The 13667-nt window shown below is 41.8% G+C and overlaps 1 protein-coding gene across 4 annotated transcripts in view; it reads right to left on the bottom strand.

The window, feature by feature from the left end:
* adgrg7.1 (adhesion G protein-coupled receptor G7, tandem duplicate 1) overlaps nt 1-13667 on the bottom strand; it is a 130757-nt gene that overhangs the window by 51292 nt on the left and 65798 nt on the right. The gene's annotated exons all lie outside the window — the stretch shown is intronic.

Below are 13667 nucleotides of genomic sequence, written 5' to 3'. Positions count from 1 at the left end.
GACAGTTAAAAATGAACAAGCTTGTCAGTAGGCATTTAAAGTCAAGACTGATCTTTATGACTACAACGTTCTACTTCGTGTCCCCAAAATGCCCCATTAATGTTACCTGGTTAAATGTGGGTTGGTCTTGCATGTTGTAACTGCAAAATATATCAGCGCCACGGTGTTGAAGATAAGCATGAACGCCACAGGGACCAGAAACCCCATTGGCAGCTTGAAGTCAAAGTTCTCTCCTTTGGATCGAGGGCAGCAAGCCAGCAACTGAGAGGTCAAATTAATGAGTTAGAGAGTGGGACAATGTGACAGACAAAACAGGCAGTGATTTGAATAACGTGGTTTAAAGTAAACATGGTGGGTGGCATAAGTAAACAAGAAACATTTCAACACAATGGATCATTCTTTTAGTTTTTTACAACTTTTAAAATGGCTCGTTAAAAGCATGTAACAAACTTTTATAGGGAAAAGCTTTCACAGTATTAGTTATACTGATAGTACAATACAGTTCACATGAGAGATCACCTCCAACTCGGGACTTCAGCCAATCACTGTCCCCATGCAGCCTACACTCTGCCAATGCACTGACCATGCATCCTATGATTGGTCAGATGCTCCTAGCTAGCCCGTCAGGTCCATTGCATGCTCTCTCAAGTGTGTCAGTATTAGCAGGCCCTGAACTGTGTTGTTTCCAGTGTCAGAGTGTGGGTAAACATACGTTTACAGTAGTTGGTGGCGGGGGGCTAGGTTTGTTATATCTGGAGTACTTCTCCTGTCCTATCCAGTGTCCTGTGTGAATTTAAGTATGCTCTCTCTAATTCTCCCTTTCTTTCTCTCTCTCGGAGGACCTGAGCCCTAGGACCATGCCTCAGGACTACCTGACATGATGACTCCTTGCTGTCCCCAGTCCACCTGGCCGTGCTGCTGCTCCAGTTTCAACTGTTCTGCCTGTTATTATTATTATTTGACCATGCTGGTCATTTATGAACATTTGAACATATTGGCCATGTTCTGTTACAATCTCCACCCGGCACAGCCAGAAGAGGACTGGCCCACCCCACATAGCCTGGTTCCTCTCTAGGTTTCTTCCTAGGTTTTGGCCTTTCTAGGGAGTTTTTTCTAGCCACCGTGCTTCTACACCTGCATTGCTTGCTGTTTGGGGTTTTAGGCTGGGTTTCTGTACAGCACTTTGAGATATCAGCTGATGTACGAAGGGCTATATAAATAAATTTGATTTGATTTAATTTGACTCTGCTTACACAGAACGCAAGAGAAGTGACAATTTCCATAGTTAAGAAATTCATGTTAGCAGGTAATATTAACTAAATATGCAGGTTTAAAAATATATACTTGTGTATTGATTTTAAGAAAGGCATTGATGTTTATGGTTAGGTACACATTGATGCAATGGCAGTGCTTTATTCACGAATGCGCTTGTTAAATCATCACCCGTTTGGCAATGTAGGCTGTGATTCGATGATAAATTAACAGGCACCACATCGATTATATGCAACACAGGACAAGCTAGATAACTACACTGGTTGATGATATTACTAGTTTAACAAGTGCTTATGTTAAGATTGATTGATTTTTATAAGATAAGTGTAATGCTAGCTAGCAACTTATCTTGGCTCCTTGCTGCACTCGCGTAACAGGTAGTCAACCTGCCACGCAGTCTCCTTGTGGAATGCAATCGGCCATAATCTGTGTCCAAGAATGCTGAATACCGATTGTTATGAAAAATTCAAATCAGACCTAATTAATTGGCCATTCCAATAAATTGGTAGACCTCTGTTAGGTATAGTAGTGCAGTATTATGGAGGAGTCTGAATGGTAGATCCGGGGTTAGGTGTAGTATTGTGGAGGAGTCTGAATGGTAGATCCAGGGTTAGGTATAGGGATGTCCTTGTCTCATCACGCACCAGCGACTCCTGTGGTGGGCCGGGCGCAGTGCGTGCTATCCAAGGTTGCCAGGTGCACGGTGTTTCCTCCGACACATTGGTGCGGCTGGCTTCCGGGTTAGATGAGCACTGTGTTAAGAAGCAGTGCGGCTAGGTTGGGTATCGGAGGACGCATGACTTTCAACCTTCGTTTCTCCCGAGCCCGTACAGGAGTTGTAGCGATGAGACAAGATAGTAGTATCTACTACAACAATTGGACACTATGAAAATTGGGGAGAAAAAGGGGTAAAAAATAAAAGAGAAATGAACGTACTTTGGTGCGAAAAGTGCAAATCAATCCCAGAACAACAACAAAGGACCTAATGAAGATGCTGGAGGAAACGGGTACAAAAGTATCTATATCCACAGTAAAACGAGTCCTATATTGACATAACCTGAAAGGCCGGTCAGCAAAGAAGAAGCCACTGCTTCAAAACCGCCATAAAAGACAGACTACGGTTTGCAACTGCACATGGGGACAAAGATTGTACTTTTTGGAGAAATGTCCTCTGGTCTGATGAAACAAAAATAAAACTGTTTGGCCATAATGACCATCGTTACATTTGGAGGAAAAAGGGGGAGGCTTGCAAGCCGAAGAACAACATCCCAACTGTGAAGCACAGGAGTAGCAGCATCATGTTGTGGGGGTACTTTGCTGCAGGAGGGACTGGTGCACTTCACAAAATAGATGGCATCATGAGGGAGGAAAATTATATGGATATTTTGAAGCAACATCTCAAGACATCAGTCAGGGAGTTAAAGGTTAGTGGCAAATGGGTCTTCCAAATGGACAATGACCACAACTATAGTTCCAAATTTGTGGCAAAATGGCTTAAGAACAACAAAGTCAAGGTATTGGAGTGGCCATCAAAGTCCTGACCTCGATCCCATAGAACATTTGTGGGCAGAACTGAAAAAGCGTGTGCGAGCAAGGAGGCCTACAAACCTGACTCAGTTACACCAGCTCTGTCAGGAGGAATGGGCCAAAATTCACCCAACTTATTGTGGGAAGCTTGTGGAAGGCTACCCAAAAGGTTGGACCCAAATTAAACAATTTAAAGGCAATGCTACCAAATACTAATTGAGTGTATGTAAACTTCTGACCCACTGAGAATGTGATGAAAGAAATAAAAGCTGAAATAAATCATTCTCTCTACTATTATTCTGACATTTCACATTCTTAAAATAGAGTGGTTGATCCTAACTGACCTAAAACGGGGAATTTTTACTAGGATTAAACTGAGTTTAAATATATTTGGCTAAGGTGTATGTAAACTTCCCACTTCAACTGTATATCCTTCGCAGCAAAAAGACTAACATCAATCAATCATTTAAGAAAGACTCAACTTAATTTCATAAACCAAACTGTAAAAACAGTAAGGTTATATATTGGTTATAATCAATTGATAAGTTAAATGTATCATACTTCTTTGCATATCGGAAAGGAAAGCAACTTTCCAATACAGCTCTGCATCATACAAGAAACTTATCATCATCATCATCATAAACTGAGTATACCAAACATTAGGAACACCCCCCACCCCCTCTTAGCCCTCAGAATAGCCTCATCTCATAAAGGCATGGACACTACAAGATGTCAAAAGAATTCCACAAGGATGCTGGCCCATGTTGACTCCAATGCTTCCCACAGTTGTGTCAAGTTGGCTGGATGTCCTTTGAGTGGTGCACCATTTCTGATACACATAGAAACAGTTGAGTGTGAAAAACCCTGCAACGTTGCAGTTCTTGACCCAAACCGTTGTGCTTGGCACCTACTACCATACCCCGTTCAAAGGCACTTGAATCTTTTGTCTTGCCCATTCACCCTCTAAACAGCACACAAACACAATCCATGTCTCAATTGTCTCAAGGCTTAATAATCCTTCGTTAACCTATCTCCTCCCCTTCATCTACACTTATTGGTGTGGAGTTAACAAGAGACATCAATAAGGGAAAAGAGCAGGTGTTCTTAATGTTTTGTGCAGTCAGTGTATGTCTGAACATCTTAAACCACCCTGAATTAATCAAATATATATCAAGTCTTACCTGTAGCAAAGACAACCATAATCCATAGCTCCTTCATCTCTGCTGTTTCCAGTCATCCAGTGTCAGCAGACTGCACATTATTAGACCGTCTGTGGGTCTTATGCTGCGCTCCACCTATTACAGAGTCCGCATTGACGTACAGGTACCAGTTAATGATTTAGTGTTGAAATTAAGGGGAACGTACTGTACATTGGCTCCAACACAATCAACAGGATCAGTAAAGGCAATGACACAAATTCTTTGAAAATAGATCAGACATGATTGGATGAATAAATTAGATACACATGGATGGATACTGTGAGGACCAGTCAACCAATAGCATAACCCTTCTCTATGCAAAACCTTAGTTGCAGCTGGGAAGGTACAGCACATGTTTCAGTAAACAGACCTTTTTTGAACTAGAGCATGTGTAAAAAACAATGATGGAACAGTCTTGGAGGTCTGGATTAGAATTTGAGGACACTAGAGGTTATACTAGTGAGTTTCCCAAACTGGGTGGGTGTAGAAAATTCCACATAAGGCCCCCAAAAGGCTAGGGTTGGCTCACTGCATGTGTGGGAGCCACTACCCTCCTGATGAGTTCAGATTTTTTTTGTGTGTTCCCCACTCCCATCAAAGTTGTCCATCACTGTTCTAGTTTGAATTTCTACCATATTTATTATTCCAGTCATTTCCTTTCAAATCAGTGAACAAGTGCTAACTTGTGGAGGAAGGAGAGATAATTGGAACGTATGTATAAGACTGGAGGTACAGTAACTAGCATACTATCCCTTGGGGGACAGATTATGGCAGCCAGTTCCATAGATCAGGATGAGATATAAGAGGATGGGTTTCTAAAGGCAGCAGGACAGATTATGGCAGCCAGCTCCATAGATCAGGATGAGATATAAGAGGATGGGTTTCTAAAGGCAGCAGGACAGATTATGGCAGCCAGCTCCATAGGTCAGGATGAGATATGAAGAGGATGGGTTTCTAAAGGCAGCAGAACAGGTCAACATTAAACCCTGGAGTCTCAGACAACTCAAGTCTTAATCTGTCCACAGGCTCCAGAGCCAGGAGATGAGATAATGGAGGTGAGGGTTTACCAGGTAGATGACAGGACAGCCTATTGGCCCTAATGAAGGCTCAAAGGCTGAACTCATTGTTTAAAAAAATAATAAAGAAACACTTTTTATTGAACTGTCACTTTTTTCCCTAAAATAGTGGGCAAAATGTATAGCAGTTCTCTTAGAATGTACCCCTAAATGAACCTTATGAAACAAATGAACCTTGAATTATTGAAATTAGACATACATAAGTGACAGTGAATATGCTCAAAGTGTTTTCATAAACATCTCTATTTATCTGCACAATAATGAGGAAGACTGGTGAACAGTTTGGATGGACGTTCCACTGCCATAAGAAATCCTTATTTAGAGGAAGAGTTTGGCGCCACCACGTGGCAGTTGAAGGTAGACAGAGGCTGCTTCAAAATCAAATTAAATTGTACTTGACACATGCTTCTAATCAACAGGTCAGCAGCGGTGCCTGGGTAAAATCACTGGTGAAGCCAAACCCCCCCCAACAAAAAAAAAGCCATATTACAACCTGTGTTGTGATAATTGTGCTATAACCTAATTCATATGCTTTGCGAAAGTGATATATAGGTCTAAAGGCCGAGACAATAAGAAGACAAAGTGGCAGAATAAATTCAACCACACCTTTGTTTTATCACAAAACCAGATAGCTCTGTCCAATGAAGTCCACAAAGCATATTGCGTGTACAGTAACAGACAAGTTACATGACCGAAGACATTATCAAGCAAGTTAATGTTTCAACATTTTATGACCACTAAACAACTATTGAATTAGAACCAGTGTTACCGCAAGTCGCAAAGAAAACAGGAGCTACCTCCACTATTCCAGCACCATTTCAACTTCAACATTTGATCATTGAATCACCTCTGCTTTGTCTAATACAGTCACAACAAAAAGATACCAAAACAATTTAGTCCAATCAATGTAAGCTAAATATGATGTGGCTGTCCTGGTTCTGATTTCTGTGTGCAAGTAGAAAAACATGTTGACCCACCCTACTTGTAGAGAAACGCCAATGCCATCCTCCTCTCTTTCATGTTGAGGACACGGGTCTTATCACTCTGTCATACAGCAGTCCACGCTTTTATTTGTTTGTTGTCCTAGGCTACCTGGCTAAAATGCTTGTTCGCTAGCCTAACTTCAATTCGAGGCAACATTAGCCTTCTAACGTTACATCTAACGTTACTGTAGCTACATATTGAACTTCCATCCTCTCAGGCCAGTGGCACAACAATGTATGAATTAATGGTTGGATCAGAATCACCATTACGGAGGATAAATAAAACAACAAGTCCAAATCCCTATCTCCATCCATGGATAATTTAGGAAAGGGCCACCGGGGGACAACAACACAACGAGATGCAAAAATGCAAGTTTATCTATCAATGACGTATGCTGTCAATGGGATTTGAAAGGAGTGACGCCAAAATCCAAGCTTGCTTTCCGTGACACTTTTTTTTGGTGAGCCAGTATGGAGCCAGATAGCATCGTTAGGATAGTAAGACAATCCATATGTACATTGTTCGGCTCATAAGAAATATGTGAAACGTAAACATGACATTTCATCTGTGAACATATGAACACCACATTACGATTACAGACTAACATTTTAGGCTTGAACAAATCTGACATATAATCGTACCTTTCAGAGTTTTGCCAGTTTCATCTGAATTTATGAAATTGCTTCTTCCAATTATTGATAAACATCCACTTGTTAAGAAACTGACTGTTAGAACTGTTAAGGCTCCATGGATTGATGAGGAAGTAAAAAACTGTATGGTTGAAAGAGAAGGGGCAAAAGGAGTGGCTAATAAGTCTGGCTGTACATCTGACTGGCTTACTTACTGCAAATTGAGAAATTAAACTCAACAAAAAGAAGAAGAAACTTTATTATGAAGCCAAAATCAATGATATAAAGAAATGTGGAGTACTTTAAATTAAATTATGGGCAGAAAAACAAATTCATCTCCATCTTTCATTGAATCAGATGGCTTATTCATCACAAAACAATTTGATGTTGCCAATTATTTTAATGATTATTTAATTGGCAACGTGGGCAAACATAGGCAGGAAATGCCCACGACAAACAGTGAGCAATTATATTCATGCATAAAAAACAAATAATGAAATAAAAGCAGTGCAAGTTTGAATTTTGTAAAGTCAGTGTGGGAGAGGTGGAAAAAGTATTGTTAACGGCCAATAATGACAAAACTCCTGGTTCATCAGCAACCACAGCTAATGAAGTCACTGAAACCATTAACAAAGAGTTGCAGTCTGTTTTGGAATGGGCGGCCTGTTATAAACTGGTCCTGAACATCTCTAAAACTACGAGCATTGTATTTGGTACAAACTATTCCTTAAGTGCTAGACCTCAGCTGAATCTGGTAATGAATTGTGTGGCTGTTGAACAAGTTGAGGATACTAAATTACTTGGCGTTACCTTAGATTGTACACTGTCATGGTCAAAACATATAGATTCAATGGTTACAAATATGCGGAGAGGTCTGTAATAAAGAGATGCTCTGCTTTTTTGACACCACACTCCAAAAAGCAAGTTCTGCAGGATCTAGTTTTGTCTAATCTTGATTATTGTTCAGTTGTGTGGTCCAGCGCGGCAAGGACAGACCTAGTTAAGCTTTAGCTGGCCCAGAACAGAGCGGCTCGTGTTGCTCTTCGTTGTAATCAGAGGGCTATATAAATATAGATACTATGCGTGCCAGTCTCTCTTGGCTATGACTTGAGGAGAGACTGTCTGCATTGCTTCTTCTTTTTTATAAGAAACATTAATGTGTTGAAAATCCCTAATTGTTTGCATTGTCAATTTACACACAGCTCTGACACACACACTTATCCCACCAGACATGCCACCATGGGTCTTTTCATAGTCCCCAAATCCAGAACAAATTCAAGAAAATATACAGTATTATATAGAGCCCTTATTGCATGGAACTTCCTTCCATCTCATATTGCTCAAATACACAGGAAACCTGGTTTCAAAAAACAGATAAAGCAACACCTCTCCCCTATTTGACCTAGATAGTTTGTGCGCATGCATTGATATGTAGGCTACGTGTGCCTTTCTAAAAATGTATGTAGTTCTGTCCTTGAGCTGTTCTTGTATGATGATGTTCTGTATTATGTTTCATGTTTTGTGTTGAACCCCAGGAAGAGTAGCTGTTGCTTTTGCAACAGCTAATGGGGATCCTAATAAAATACCAAATACCAACAAAAAACGTAACGCCTGTGAGGAGTGCTACGTGAACAAGCATAACACAGTAAAAAAAAACAGGGAAACCAGAAAGAGGTATTCTGCACATTTTCAAGTCTCATGCTCCCGCCGGAGTAGCAATATGTCTGTGTGAGAAGAGCGACATGGTGCTGGTCCGCCTAATTCTCATGTAAGGATTGTGTTGTCAAACTCAACTGAGGAGTAATAATTACTTCACATTTTGGTAGCTAATGTAAATCTAGATAGCACTAGCTAGCTAATGACACAAAGCTCGCTAACTAACTAGCTTACACAGTCAATCTCTGCTCATGGCATATGATATGGCCTAGCTAGTTAGCACATGTCACTGACAAAAATACACTTTGTTGTGCAAGGAGTAAGCCTGTGTCAAGCTAGCCACTGTTTAACTACCAAATACCGTTATGGTTATTGGTAGCTAGCAAGGAGGAGAACGTTTCCTGTCCACAAGGTTGCCCTAGTCAAGGACTCACATCCAGTTCCTAGATATAGTAAGTTATAAGATATAATAAGTTATTGATTGTCGTTATTTGTTTTTCTATTGAGTTATCAAAGAGTAACTAAGTTAGCTCGCTAACGTGCTGACCAGACCGCTCGCATGTTGATTTTGTCCACCCACACCAGACGTGATCAGGACAGGCAGGTTTAAATATCAAAACAAACTCTGAACCAACTATATTAGTTTGGGGTCAGGTCGAAAAGCATTAAACATGTATGCCAATTTAGCTAGCTAATTTGCCCTGGGATAAAAACATTGGGTTGTTATTTGACCTAAAATGCACAAAATCCTCTTCTCCGACAATTAATTCACAGATTCACAGAAGTTTGTTTCTAGTAATCTCTCCTCTCAACCAAGCATTACCACTACCGACTGGAATGTGGACCTCAGTTCATCTTTCAATCACCCATGTGGGCATATGCTCCTAAAAACCAATGAGGAGATGGCACATGGGTATATGCTCCTAAACCAATGAGCCAATGGGAGAGGCGGGACTTGCAGCAAATCAAGCATCACAAATAGAACCAAGTTCTATTTTAGCGCCTGGTTATACAGACGCTCGTTGACGTGTGTGAGCAGTTTGGATGCAATGATTGAATAACATGTATGTGTAAATGTATTTTGCAACGCTCGCGCAGCATGTCAGTTGCTTTGCAGCTTCCAGTTTAATTTCCAAAATAAAAGTCCAGAGGTTGTTTTAGAACGGAATTAAATAACGACTTTATACCAGTAGATGGCGTAGTATAGGCTTGGGCCTTCAGCAAATGACTTGTGTGAGAATAATACTATATAGACACAGAAGAGCCTTGTCTAGAATAACCACCTGACCTGCAAAACAGAAAGTAAATATTCTTTAGACTAGGCCTATTCTGCTCACTAAATATGCAATACTGTTGTGTTATTTAATGGCCATATAACTACATAATTTATTTGTATAGCCGCTTGAGACTACTGTGGTGATCAACCAAAAGGTTGCAAGATCAAATCCCTGAGCTGAGAAGGTAAGAATCTGTCATTCTGCCCCTAAACAAGGCATTGTTCTAGGCCATCATTGAAAATAAGAATTTGTTCTTAACTCACTTGTCTAGTTAAATTAAAAAATGTATTTTTTCCCCAGTATTTGGGAGCATGGACTGTAGGCCTTGTATTAGTAATTTTGACTGTTGTATTTGTAAGTTCCACTCTGTATGTAGGCTTGTTATAGACATTTGCGTTACACAACCCCATTATGCAGAGGCTATATCCATATCAATGAATGAGACAAAAAAAATATTGAGCGAAATGGTCAAGACTATCTATAGCCTGTTCTTATTGCCAGATCTGTTTTCCTTATGAGCCACTGCATGTGCTTCTTCAACTATTTTGTAAATGTTTTATTTAGAAACTATTTCTAGAGGGCTGTGAGGGGAGGCCTATTACTAAAACAGTTATAAAACACAGAGTTCTAAAATTATTCCGCAAAACACCAGTACCCAAAATGATAGACTAAATTGCAATGCCTACAAGTTGAAGGCCTATTTTTTTCAGAAATATAGGCCTAAATTAAACATTGAATTATTAAAGTGATAGGCTAAAGAACTTTGAAGAATATGTTATTTCAATAAACAAATGGATGACTGTTCTATTCTCTTCAATTTAGTTCCTATTGCAACTCAGACAAATGACAGAATTGATGACATACTGATTGACTGAACTGAATGAAGGATTAATTAAATGTTCAAAATGTTGGAATGATGACTTGTACGCATCATGCATGCTCCGCACTTTATTTGGCTAGTAGGCAAATCAAATCAAATTGTATTAGTCACAGAGAATAAGAGAATAATCAGATTTATTCAAAACAGTCAACATTCATAAAGAACATAGGTACATAAAGTATTTACAAACATGTGCATGGTCAAAACATTTTTGGACAATAACACTTTTGATAGATATAAATGGTGTGTGTATAACTATAGGCAATAATGGAGGTCTATGAGATATTGACAGGTTGAACTTGCAGCCAATCAATTAGATGATTTCCAATCCAAGATGGCGTAGCAGCAAGACGTGTTTGTCTTTGTCTCGTCTTTGTCCCGTGTAAATATTTTCGGTATTTCAATCTCTTTTTCCATTTTCAAATTAAATATACCTTCCTGCAACCCACCTCACCCAACATGGTACGGATCTGCTATTTTGTTTAGACCTTATAACTGGAACCTCAATCTGAAGCTAGCCTTCAGAACCTGGCCAGCTAATTAGCTACTAGCTATTTAGTCATTGTTAGCCACTGCTAGCAGTCTTTACCTTTAGCACAGACACCAGCCACTTTAACCCGGATAATATCTGCCAGTGTCACAAACTTCGTCAGGGAAATGACCTGAGCAAGGTGCAGCGTTGTGAGCGTACATTTTCTTTATTAAGAAAATCATCAACAAAACAAGAAACACCCAAAATTTACGTGAAGCTTACTAGGGCTATACAGGCCACTAACAAAGACAACTACCCACAACTAAGGTGGCAAAACTGGCTGCCTAAGTATGATTCCCAATCAGAGACAACGATAGACAGCTGCCTCTGATTGTGAACCACACTCGGCCAAACACACAGAAATACAAAACATAGAATGCAGGGCGCTGGCACAGGACGCACTGGCCTGTACAGACATACCGGAGACACAGTGTGCAGAGCCGAGCAGGATATCCTGGGCCGAAGAGACGCACTGGAGGCCAGACGCGCTGAGCCGGCACCATCCGTCCGGCTGGATGCCCACTCTAGCCCATCCAATGCGGGGAGCTGGAATGTAGCGCACCGGGCTCTGAACACGCACTGGAGACAACGTGTGCTCCACCGCATAACACGGTGCCTGACCAGTACCACACTCCCTACGGTAAGCACGAGGAGTTGGCTCAGGTCTCCAACCTGACTCAGCCAATCTCGTCGTGTGCCCCCAAAAAATACATTTTTGCGGCTCCCTCTCGTACCTGCTACGCTGTGCCAACTCCTCGTATTGTTGCCGTCTCTATCTCCTCCCTTGGACGCCGATACTCTCCAGCCTTTGCCCAGGGTCCCTTGCCTTCCAAGATCTCCTCCCCCATGTCTATTCCTGCAGAAAACACTGCTCCTCCCGGACATGCCGCTTGGTCTGTTTGTGGTGGGTAGTTCTGTCACGAACGTCGTCAGGGAAATGACCTGACCAAGGTGCAGCGTGGTGAGCGTACATTTTCTTTATTAAGAATGTCGCCAACAAAACAAGAAACACCAAAAACGAACGTGAAGCTTACTAGGGCTATACAGGCCACTAACAAAGACAACTACCCAGTACTAAGGTGGCGAAACTGTCTGCCTAAGTATGATTCCCAATCAGAGACAACGATAGACAGCTGCCTCTGATTGGGAACCACACTCGGCAAAACACACAGAAATACAAAACACAGAATGCCCACCCCACATCACACCCTGACCTAACCAAATAGAGAAATAAAACGGCTCACTAAGTTCAGGGCGTGACAGCCAGTGTGCACAGCGCGATATCAGTCCTAAGCATATCGGACTGCTCACCGGATTCCTGCCCCAAGCTCTGGACCATTACACCAAATCATCGCAGCTAGGTAGCTGCTACCGAATGGCTATCGTGGCTAATGCCCTTGTCCGGAAGCAAGCACCAGTTAGCCTCGAGCTAGGCCCATTTAGTAGTACACCAACTACAATACCTCTCTTGCCAATTGGCCTGGACCCTTGTCGACACAGAGCCCCGCCGATCCATCACGACTGGTCTGCTGACGTATTTCGGCTGATGTGCTCTCAACCGGCCTCTGGGTCGTTGATGTCGGTGAGGACCCAGCTACTAGACGCGGCCCGCTAACTCTGAGCGCCATGTCTCCCACTTGCCTAGCATAGTGACGACTGCCGAGCGGCTCCCTCTTTCGTCCATTACTGCTTATTGGAACCTATGATCACTCAGCTACACAGATGATGCTTACTGGACTGTTCATGAACACGGTACTTCATTGTGTTTATCTGTCGGCCCAAGCCTCGAACTCAGGCCCTGTGTGTGCTAACTGACCCTCTCTTCCCATTCAAATCAAATCAAATCAAATCAAATGTATTTATATAGCCCTTCGTACATCAGCTGATATCTCAAAGTGCTGTACAGAAACCCAGCCTAAAACCCCAAACAGCAAACAATGCAGGTGTAAAAGCACGGTGGCTAGGAAAAACTCCCTAGAAAGGCCAAAACCTAGGAAGAAACCTAGAGAGGAACCGGGCTATGTGGGGTGGCCAGTCCTCTTCTGGCTGTGCCGGGTAGAGATTATAACAGAACATGACCAAGATGTTCAAATGTTCATAAATGACCAGCATGGTCGAATAATAATAAGGCAGAACAGTTGAAAGTGGAGCAGCAGCACAGTCAGGTGGACTGGGGACAGCAAGGAGCCATCATGTCAGGTAGTCCTGGGGCACGGTCCTAGGGCTCAGGTCCTCCGAGAGAGAGAAAGAAAGAGAGAATTAGAGAGAGCATATGTGGGGTGGCCAGTCCTCTTCTGGCTGTGCCGGGTGGAGATTATAACAGAACGTGGCCAAGATGTTCAAATGTTCATAAATGACCAGCATGGTTGAATAATTCATTGCCATTTACCCGTTATTGTTGTCTTAGCTGTTTACCCATTGTTGTCTTAGCCCTCCCAATCAACACCTGTGATTGCTTTATGTCTCCCTCTAATGTCAATATGCCTTGCATACTGTTGTTTAGGGTAGCTCTCATTGTTTTGTTTTACTGCGGAGCCCCTAGTCCTGATCTACATGCCTCGGTTAGCTAGCTTGACCACCCCTAGCTTAACTGGCGCTTCCAGAGATGCAGCCTCTCTCATCATCACTCAATGCC

The sequence above is a fragment of the Oncorhynchus keta genome, chromosome 37 (genome assembly GCF_023373465.1).
Source record: "Oncorhynchus keta strain PuntledgeMale-10-30-2019 chromosome 37, Oket_V2, whole genome shotgun sequence".
Taxonomy (NCBI): domain Eukaryota; kingdom Metazoa; phylum Chordata; class Actinopteri; order Salmoniformes; family Salmonidae; genus Oncorhynchus; species Oncorhynchus keta.
The sequence above is the reverse complement of the archived record's forward strand: the minus strand, read 5'-3'. Positions and strand labels throughout refer to the sequence as shown.